This window comes from Eubalaena glacialis, chromosome 6 (genome assembly GCF_028564815.1).
Source record: "Eubalaena glacialis isolate mEubGla1 chromosome 6, mEubGla1.1.hap2.+ XY, whole genome shotgun sequence".
NCBI classification, from domain to species: Eukaryota; Metazoa; Chordata; class Mammalia; order Artiodactyla; family Balaenidae; genus Eubalaena; species Eubalaena glacialis.
The window spans coordinates 56,662,408-56,672,530 of record NC_083721.1 but is presented as its reverse complement, the minus strand read 5'-3'; positions in this window follow the sequence as shown (position 1 = coordinate 56,672,530).

Genomic DNA, 10,123 nt, shown 5'->3' with positions numbered 1-10,123 from the left:
TTTACAGCCTCTGTTGGGAACGAAGGTGTAAGTGCCTAGCAACAGAAAGGAAGTAGCCAGCCTGAAACGTTACCCTGTATTTCTGAAATAATCCGAAGTCCTTACCATTCTAGAAGAGGCTGAAGGAAACCTTTAAAATCAGTGTTAACATGGGAGAAAGGGTGAATCCAGTTTCCCCTGGTGTATTCATTTCAATAGACTTTCCCTGTCAGCAGGAAACTTAACATTTACTCTGCCTTCCTGGAATTGAGAAACAGCTCTTCCGCAGGAACTATTCAGGTTCTGGCTGGTTGATCATAGGGCAAGTTAAAGTTCAGTGTCAATTTACAGCACACCTTTATCCACCAACCAAAAGGATTTTATCTGCAGGCTGTTTTACTGGTTGAAAAATAAGGTATTGCCATCCATTTCTTGAAACAGTAAAATACCTTTCTTACTGCTCCCTCTATCTGAGCTTCCAGTTTGCACTTTTCCTCTTACCTACTGAAATTATAACAAGCTTTGTTTAAATTGTAAAGGCTTTTCTTTCCCTACTTTTAAAGCTGTGCATATTCACATCAAAGTAGGCACAGCTACTTATTGTTTATAATTTTTCAATCATTCATTTAAACATTTACCGTGTAGCACTCCTGTCACCTCCCTAAACTGTATATTATATAAGTACATTGCCTTTAAATCCACTCAAATAATCATCTTAAGTCACCTGACCAAGTTAGAGGCTCTAATTGGCCAACAAGGTTACATTTCAATGTGTGGGTGATGTTCCATGGTCCCATGAATTTGCTACCCTTGTCAGCTCTGGCACTTACAGATCACACAATGCCAGGTGGGAAAAGTGAAAAATACCAGTGTAAAAAACAGTAAAACTAAAGTTCGCTTTTCTCAATGCTACTAGCTTGAAAACAAAATAATATACTTGGTATTTTTCAGGACAGGAGTCCAATTATTAAGAACTTTCCTTATGCCAACTAAATCAGGGTTTCTTGCCACTATTGACATTTGGGCTGGATAAATCTTGGTTACGCGAAGTTATCCTATGCATTTTTAGGATGTTTAGCAACATCCCTAGCTATCCAGTAGATGACAGTAGCAACTATCTCCCATCTCTCAGCCCCACTGTGACAACCAAAAATGTCTCCAAACGCTGCCAAATGTCCTCTAGGGGACAAAATTCCCCACAGTTGAGAACTACCTAACTAAATGAACGAGTTAAAATGAAAGGTTAATTAAATGAACATAGATTGTTTTCAGCAATAAAAATAGGACCATCCTGTTATTAGGTATCATGTATTATATAAACACAACAAATCATCCGTCTACAAGAACAAGAAATAACAAACTATCTCATTTAGTTTCCATCAATGTCAAAAGTAAGTTGAGAGGATGCATAGAATTGGTAGTTAAGAGCACAGAGACATTGGAGCCAGTCTGCAAGGGTATGTAAGTCAGCTTCGACACATACTAGCCATGCAACCTTGTGTGGAATTAACATCTTAGTTTCCTCATCTGAAAAATGGGGATAAAGATGATCGGGTTGTCGTGAAGAGTAAATGTTTAAAACATGTAATTGAACAGTACCTGGCACATAGTAAGGACTATGTAAGTGTTCCTATCATCATCTTCATTTAATTTTGTTTAAATTTGTGGCAAAATTAGTTCACTTTTCTTACAATTCTCTACCTTAGAGAAAAGCTATTGTATGAAAAGGAATGGTAATAATGAGACTTAAGAATTGGGACAAAAAAATTTTTCAAATATATCCCATATGGTACAAATGGCAGCTTAGTTTGCATATGTTCGGCACTTTGCATTTTTCACATCAGCACATATTCATCTGCCATATTCTTTAAACTGCATAATATGCCGTTGTTAAAAGTGTATCATTTTACCAGACCACTATTGATAAATACATCGTGTCCAGTTTGTGTTTGTGGGTTTTTTTTTTTTTTTGCTATGATAAACAATGCTGCAATAAACAATCTTGAACATGCAACTTGGTAAAATTTTAAAAGCTATCTTAAAAGCTGAATTTACTATTTCAGCACTGAATTAAATGTACTCCAGAAGTTCATGGGTCTGTTAATAAAGCAAACCCTGATAATGCTAGTTATCACTTCTGCTAGATTTTACCAAAAGAATTCCAAAACACTCCTTAAAGTTGAGATGTGAGATGTTTTAGCCACATATGAGAAGTACAGTAACCAGTTCAAGGCTGAAAAAAATATGAAGAGGACATTTTCTAGGAATAACTCAAGACATTTTGATGGGAGTTCCTTAAAACCAAACTTTTAACCATTATTGATCTGACTATATCTGCTAGCCAAGCAGCAAAAGCCATTCTTGGTGGCTTTGAAAGGAGTAAAGCAGGTTTTCTATGGCTCTAGCACTCTCAAAGTCTATTTCTCACATGTTAGATAGATGCAGGTAAACAAGAAGGGCTAGGGCCATCAGGTTAAACTCAAAGAATAACAGGTTGAGGTTGTATCATTAGTTTATCAGCTGTGTGAAGAATAGGCAAAATATACTGATTATTTGATTTTCGAATTTTCCATTAATTTCTTCCATTTTGTATTTGATTAGGTTCTTGGCAAGGCCTCAAAATGAACATACCTAGGCAAGGGAGGCCAAAACACTATTTTCCCACAAGGAAAAAATACATAGTTTGCTTAAGTAAACTCCAGGACTGATAGAAAATGGTTGGAAAATCTTTGCAAAAGTTATCAGAAACCAAAGATATTTTCTGCCCCAAAATATCAGGGTACTCACTGTCCATCTCAGCTCTTGCCATTTAGCAAAGATCATTGCTAGCATTATCTGGCAGTTTATACCAGGAAGCAAGAAACTTGCAATGCATACCCAATGCCCCATATTTATAAATCTGCCAATATAGGGAACATCCTTGCCAAAATTAGCATCTTGTCTGAAGCAGGTATTTGATTCTCTTCAGATCTATTCAGTCACTATTCCTGGACTTACACAAGCAAACCTACAGAATATATACATTAATTTGTTACAAATATATGGAATGTACTGTACCTACAAAAATATGCACAGGTTAGAATTTACCTGAAAAAAAATCCAAATATTAAACTACCCATCAGTTTCAGGTTATTTACAGATAGCACTGCCAAAACCATGCTGTTCAAAAATGTAGCTTGGACTGTTAGAAGGACCATATGTTACCCCTAAGCAAATTCTCCAAAAGTGGAATATTTTCAGCAATTTCAAAATATTATGTTGTCATAAGTTGTTAGACAATAATGAAAAAAAAAGGAAACAAGACAGAATGTAAAGACATGACATGTGGAGATGATAATCAAGAATGGAATGGAGAATACAATATGTACTTGACTCTCCCACCACCAATGACCCTACCCAAATCCAACTTGATTCTCTGTCAAAGTTAAAGATTTTGGAGAAGTCCCCAATTTTTTTGGATCACATACTTCTAAAGCAGTAAATTCTGAAGATATATGAATACACTGAAAATATATGAATAGCAATTCATTTATGCTATTCATGCTATTGTAGGTACTACTATAATATAAAATAAAAAAGAATGAGATTAAAATAAGCAAAAAGAAAAGTTCTAATATCTGTTCCCACACCCTAATAGTCAGTTTCACATATCTCAGGTGTGCATATTCTACTTTGGACACCCCTGTCTCAGAAAATGACTTCACATTTTAATTCAGGAAACAGATATATACCCATTTCATGAACTTGATAATATCTATTTCCTAAAAGACTAGAAATTTTTAAATGAGATATGCAAAGGGCCCTGTTCTGCAAAAAGGAGGCTTTCAACAAATACTAGTTATAATTAAAAATGATTACCATACCTTAACTTAAAATAAAAGTATGTCATTTTCATCTTTACTTATCTGTAAAATTTGATTCAGAAACAATGGATAGTACCTTTTTTTTTTAAAAGGAAAACTTCTGATTTGGGGATATGATATTAGATGTGAAAATGCGGGATAAAACATTTACCCAAATTATCCAAACCTTGTATTCTTAATCTAGAGTTGAAGTCTGTGACATGTACATTAAAAAAATCAGGAACTGTCTAAAAGTAAGTAAGTTAATTTCATGGTTTGGCAAATTAGCTTAATCATAATACTTGATAGTTGGGAGAGAAAACAGGAAGAAGAATAATTACAAAGGGAGAATAATTTTGGTTTATTTAGGTTTTCTGGCTTTGTGATGAAGGTTAACATTTCTGAAAATTAAGAGTTGACATTAACTGTACAGACTGTTTCCTGGCTCTGTATAAAGGGTAAAATCAATTTAATATTAGTACATATTGAATTGTTTTAACCATAGTGGGGACACAGTATCCAAATGACCCCATGCCTAGACCTCCGCCAATTTTCTACCACTGATTTCTTTGCCTTGAATCTTTGGAACCTGGGCCAATGGAATTTCCGTTCTGCTGTTTATGCCTATTGAATAAGCTTTTAGTTTTAGATTTGGCCTCATGCCCTCACTAGCATGGAATTCCCAGTGTCAGGAAAATTTTTTTTCTTTTTCTAAATCCCTTGCTACATCCCCAGTGCCTAGTACCTGGCGTACTTTAAGCATGCAATATTAATTTAAAGAATGAAGCCACCCATCCTTCTGCATAGTTCAAGGCCTCTGAAGGCAGAAGTAAAGAGTGAACCTGTATGTAGATTAAGACTTCCTTCTTTGTCGACCTAGAGTCTTCTTTTAGAAGTCAAAAGCAGCCCAGATGTTGCAGCTAAGATGGATCCCTATAGACAACCATGGGGTCAAGATAGGTCGCCTGTCCTCCGGCAACTACTTCTCAGTGTTTTTTGTTGGTTCTTCACATCTCTCCAACCTCTAAATACTTAAGTACTTCGGGGTTCAGTCTTTTCTATCCTACTCACCCTATATCATTTAGTCTCCAGGCTTTAACTTTTTATCTCTCACTTTGACCTCTCCCTTAACTACAATATATTCAACAGCCCACTCAATAGCTCCCAGATGTCTAGTAGACACCTTGTCATAACTGAAATTGAGCTCAAGATATCTCCCCTTCCCCACAAAACAGCTAAAGCAGAGCTACCCAGCCATGTCACGCCTTGATCAGACTAACTGCACTCAACCCACAGACCAAGAAATAAATGTTCATGGTTTTAACCACTGAGTTTTGAGGTGATTTGTTATGCAGCAAATACTGATCAATACTCCACCCTAACTAAAATTGCAATTCTCCATCCTGACTCTGATATTTCCTATCCCCCTCCCCTGTTTATTCCTATACTGCACTTATTACTAACGTTAATATATTTTACTTATCTCTCTTTTTTTTTTTTGCTATATCTCCCATTAAAATGAAAGCTCTACTTGGGTAGACATTTTTTGTCTATTTGATTCACTGCTGTACCCCCAGAACCTAGAAATGTACATGCCACTCAAGCTAGCATTAAATATATGGTGGGTAAATGAATTAACAATCAGCTCTGTGTTCACACCTCTAATTCCCTTAGTACCATATTCAGTATTCTACAAACTCTGCACATTCATCAAAAATACAGTTCATGACACATACAGTTCATGATACATACAGTTCATGAATCATACAGTATGATTCATGTAATATGACTTAAACCCTGGTCATGAGACATTAAAAAATTCCATTTTACTATTCAGCATTGAAGATACGCTCTTTTTAAGTTTTTCCAGAAGAAATAAAGGAGCTTCCCAGCCCTTGAGTTGTAAGCTCCTAAGCAAATTTTGCTTAACTCCCTTAAATGTGTTTCCTGAACTATAAATTAGGAAAAATACCTACATCAAATACAAAGAACAGACAGGAATAAAAATGTACAAAGAGGGATTTCATGCCACTCCTTGATGAAGGAATTGGATACTTAATATTTTGCCTTAAAAAAATATTATGTGTTCCTACAGCATTCTATTTCTCTTGAAAAGCACTTATTCTGGTTTGCTACTTTCCCAACAGACTCTAAGATCTTTGAAAAATAACTAGCATTCAGTGAATATTTGATAAGTGAATGAATATTAGCATTTAAAAAATATTTACCAGAATGATTAAAATAATTAAACATTTTTTAACTACAATGCAGATGCTCACTTTAGCTACTGTCTTTTTAAATTCTTCCGGCGTGAATAATCTTTAATAAAAAATATAGTATGGAAATATACTAAGCCTTCAACTTTTAAAAAAGAACAAATAAAAGAAAAATATATTTATATGGATGAAATTTTTAAAGATAAAAGTAAAATTAGTGATTCTGAAGAAAAAAAAAATTTAAGAAAACCAAAGTTGCTTCTTGAAAAGCTGAATAAAATAGACAAACCCCTGGAAAGCCCCACTAAGAAAACAGATAACATTAAAATGAAAATGGAAATTCAAATCTACACAGGAGAGATTAAGAGAATTATTGTATACTGATGTAACTTTACATCAATAAATTTTCAAATTTAGAGAAATAGTTGGTATGCTAAAAATTTTTATTTCCAAAGCTAACACAAGATAGAAAAACTTATCAGATCAATAACCATATTACAAATTCAAATATTTTCTAAAGATCTACCACTAAATAAGCTATCAAGCTTGATTTTATAGGCCAGTTGTACATAATCTACAAGGATCAAATGATTCTATTTGATTCTCATTATTCTACAGCACAGAAAAAAAGATGGAAAATTTCCAATTCATTTTTCAAAAGTAACATACAATCCAAATTCCAAAAGAGAGAATAAAGAAAAATTATTTAAAATTCTCCCAAACATAAATATAAAATCCTGAATAAAATATCTGCAGCATAGCAAATATAAGGTTTGCTACTACTTCTTGTGTGACCTTGGGCAAATTACTTCACCTCTCTCTCAGTTTTTTCCATCTGTAAAATGAAGATCATAATAGTACCTAAAGCATGACATTATAAAGATTAAACAGTTAAGTTCTTAGAACAGTGCTTGGCACATGGCAAATGCTCAATATGTGTTAGCTATTATTATCCTAAAAATAAAATCAATATAATCCACTGCATTATCATTTGAAAGGGAGAAATAAGATATATAAACATTTAATAATTTTTTTTAGCAGACATTTCGGCAAATCTTTAAATAAAACTGGTATAAAGGGCAATCGCCAAAACATTTTAAAGAGTATTTATCTCACGCCAATAGCACAAATTATACTAAGTGTTAAAATACTGGTCATTCCCATTCAATTAAGTAATAAGACTACGATGTTCAATATCATTATGATTATTCCATACTTTAAAGATTACACTAATGAAATAAAGTATGACAACAAATATTGGAAGGGATGAAATTATTATTTGCAGATGATATATAGCTAGAAAATCTAAGAGAGGAAGCAAAACTGAATCAATAAGGAATTTTAGTCAGTAGGCTGGATAAAAGATATACCAAAAATCAGTTTCTCTTTTAACAGTAGCAATAACAAATAAAAAATTTATAGGAGAAAAAGAGAACCCACTCATAGTAACAAAAATTATATAATACCCAGGAATAAATTTAATGAGAATGGTACAAGACTATATGATAAGCTATATTAAATTTCACTGAACATAAAATACAACCTGAATACTTAATATTGACTACCTCAGCAGTTTCTATATCTTCTCTATCACCCAATCAAGAAACTTGGAATCCCTTCTAGTTTCATCCCTCTCCTCACTCTTCATATTTGAAATCATTCACTAAGTCCTGCCTATTTCACCTCATATATATTTCTCAAATTTGTCATCTTTTTGCTATCTCCACTTCAATTATCTCGGCTATCTTTTGGAAAGATTCCAGTAAATTAAATATTCTCCCTACTTCTGGTCTTATCCTCCTCAGAATCATAGCCTGTCTAGCTACCAGGGTAATCAATCTAAAACACAAACCTAACTAGATTAGGCCCCAGTTTAAAACCAGAGATCACCACTGAATTCAGGATGGAGTCCAAGCTCAAGGTTAATAAAGCCTTCAGTCATTTGGACCCAGGTTCATTTCCTCCTCCTCCTTTCCCCTCTTTTTGGGTCTTAAAACATGGCTCTGTTTCTCATATTAGGATACGCAAGTATCTCCGACAAAAGATACTTCTCCTTCTCACAGCTACCACAAGTGGTACATCCTATTAAATTTACATCAATTTTTGGTGAAGATTTTTTGAGAAAGACGTTATTTTACATTAAAATAAATACGGAAGAGATGCAAAATTTGTGACTGCTCAAGTTAAAATGCAAGATTTCAAAGAAAGATGGCACTTACAGCAAACAGTTTTGACCCTTTCCCTCAGGTCAAAATGGGGATAATCATAATGCATTTGTCATTATTAGTGAAAAATCTAACACTGCCAAACTGCTATCACTGTATTTGCCAAGGAACTAAGATGTAACTAATACTTGCTGAGAACATAACTATGCCAGGCAACTGTTATAAATTCTTCGTTGGTTAACTCATTTTATAATAACTTGACATGATTTCATCTCTACTACTCTCACACTTGCTCTCTACTCCAGCCATAGTGGTGTCCTTGCTGTTCCTTACACACATTCTCAGGCTCCCATTTCAAGGCCTTTGTCCTTGCTATTCTATCTAGAAATCTTTCCCCTTAGAGAGCAGAGGTCTCTTTTTCAACTCCTTGTAGTACTGATTATTTCCTCCAATGTTGTTTTCTCTATCCTGACCTCCCATTTCCCTTCCTTTTAACCATAACTCTAGAAGAATAATTCTCTATTTTTTTTCTCCATCTCGCTTTCTTTACTGTGCTTGTTATTTGTTTTTCTTTCCACTATCAGAAGGTAATGGTAGGATTTTTGTTCTATGACAATAGGATTTTTACGTTATTCACTGAATCTAGTGCCTAGACCAGTGCCTAGCACATTCTAGGCTCTAATTATTTACTGAAGGAGCAACTTTATGCAACAGATACTACTGTTAGTCAAGTTTTACTTTATGAAGAGACTGAAGCAGTGAGAATTTGCCTGTGGTCCCACAGTAAAAGGTAGAGCTAGGATTTGTAAGCAGACAGCCTGGCTTCACTCTTTACCACAACTGCATGGTGCCTCTCATTTGAGCGGTGAATTCCATATGTACGACCTACTTAGTACATTTCCTTGATTAGACAGTTCCTTCCCAGCCGGTTCCCTGACTGGCAGGTTTAGCGTACTTTATACAGTCAATTGTTTACAGAATGAATAAATGCATAAATACATTAATTACCCAATGATTTACGCCTCAATTATTATTTTAAGCTTTCAGACTTAATTTTTAAATTTTTAATATAAAAATAATTCCTGCCTTTAAAAATAGTGACGTAGAATAGACTTTCTTTGAATTGACAAAACATGATTTCTGACAAATGGTTTAATTAAAAGGACGTGTACCCTATTCTTAAAATTTTATCCAAACTGGCTTTTAAAGCTTCATTCAACATTAGCATACGTTAAGCAAAAAGCTCCAGAACCAGCCTGACTCATTTCATTATATATACATGCATAATATTATCTCTGATGAAAAACCGCGAACAGTGCCATTTCCTTAGACACCAAGAGTTATAAAACAATCAACTACGCCAGATAAAAACAGCACCTTCACTTACAAAAACTGACGCTAATCAGAACACCCTCCGGAGCAACACTTGGCCCAGGAGTCACCTGGACCAGCTTTCTCAAATAAGTTTGACAACGACTATCATAAGGGCACGACTAACTTGCCACCGAATCCGAATGGCCATAGGTTTACTCTGAGAAACCAACATTCCTGGGTAGAAGGGGTGGACAAATGAGCGGTTTTAAAAAGAGGCCCCTCCCAGGCCGCCTCAAAATCTAGAGCCCAAGATTCTCCTCCTCAGAGCTCCTCACCGTGTCTAGACTAGGGGGAAGCGACCATTTCTCAGGTAGAGGATGATGCACAAAGGAAAAACTGGCCATCCAGCGTGAAAGCCGAGGAGGCGAACGCAAACAGAGCGCACTGATTAACAGAGAAACCCCCGGCGCCCCACCGGCCCACCGCCCCTTCACAGGTGGAGCCGCAATTGCACTTCTCGCGAGATGTCTCGTCTTCACGGGATCTCGAACTGAAACCTCGCGGCTTGTCGGATCAGGGGGTCTGAAAGGACAACTCCCAGCCCGCC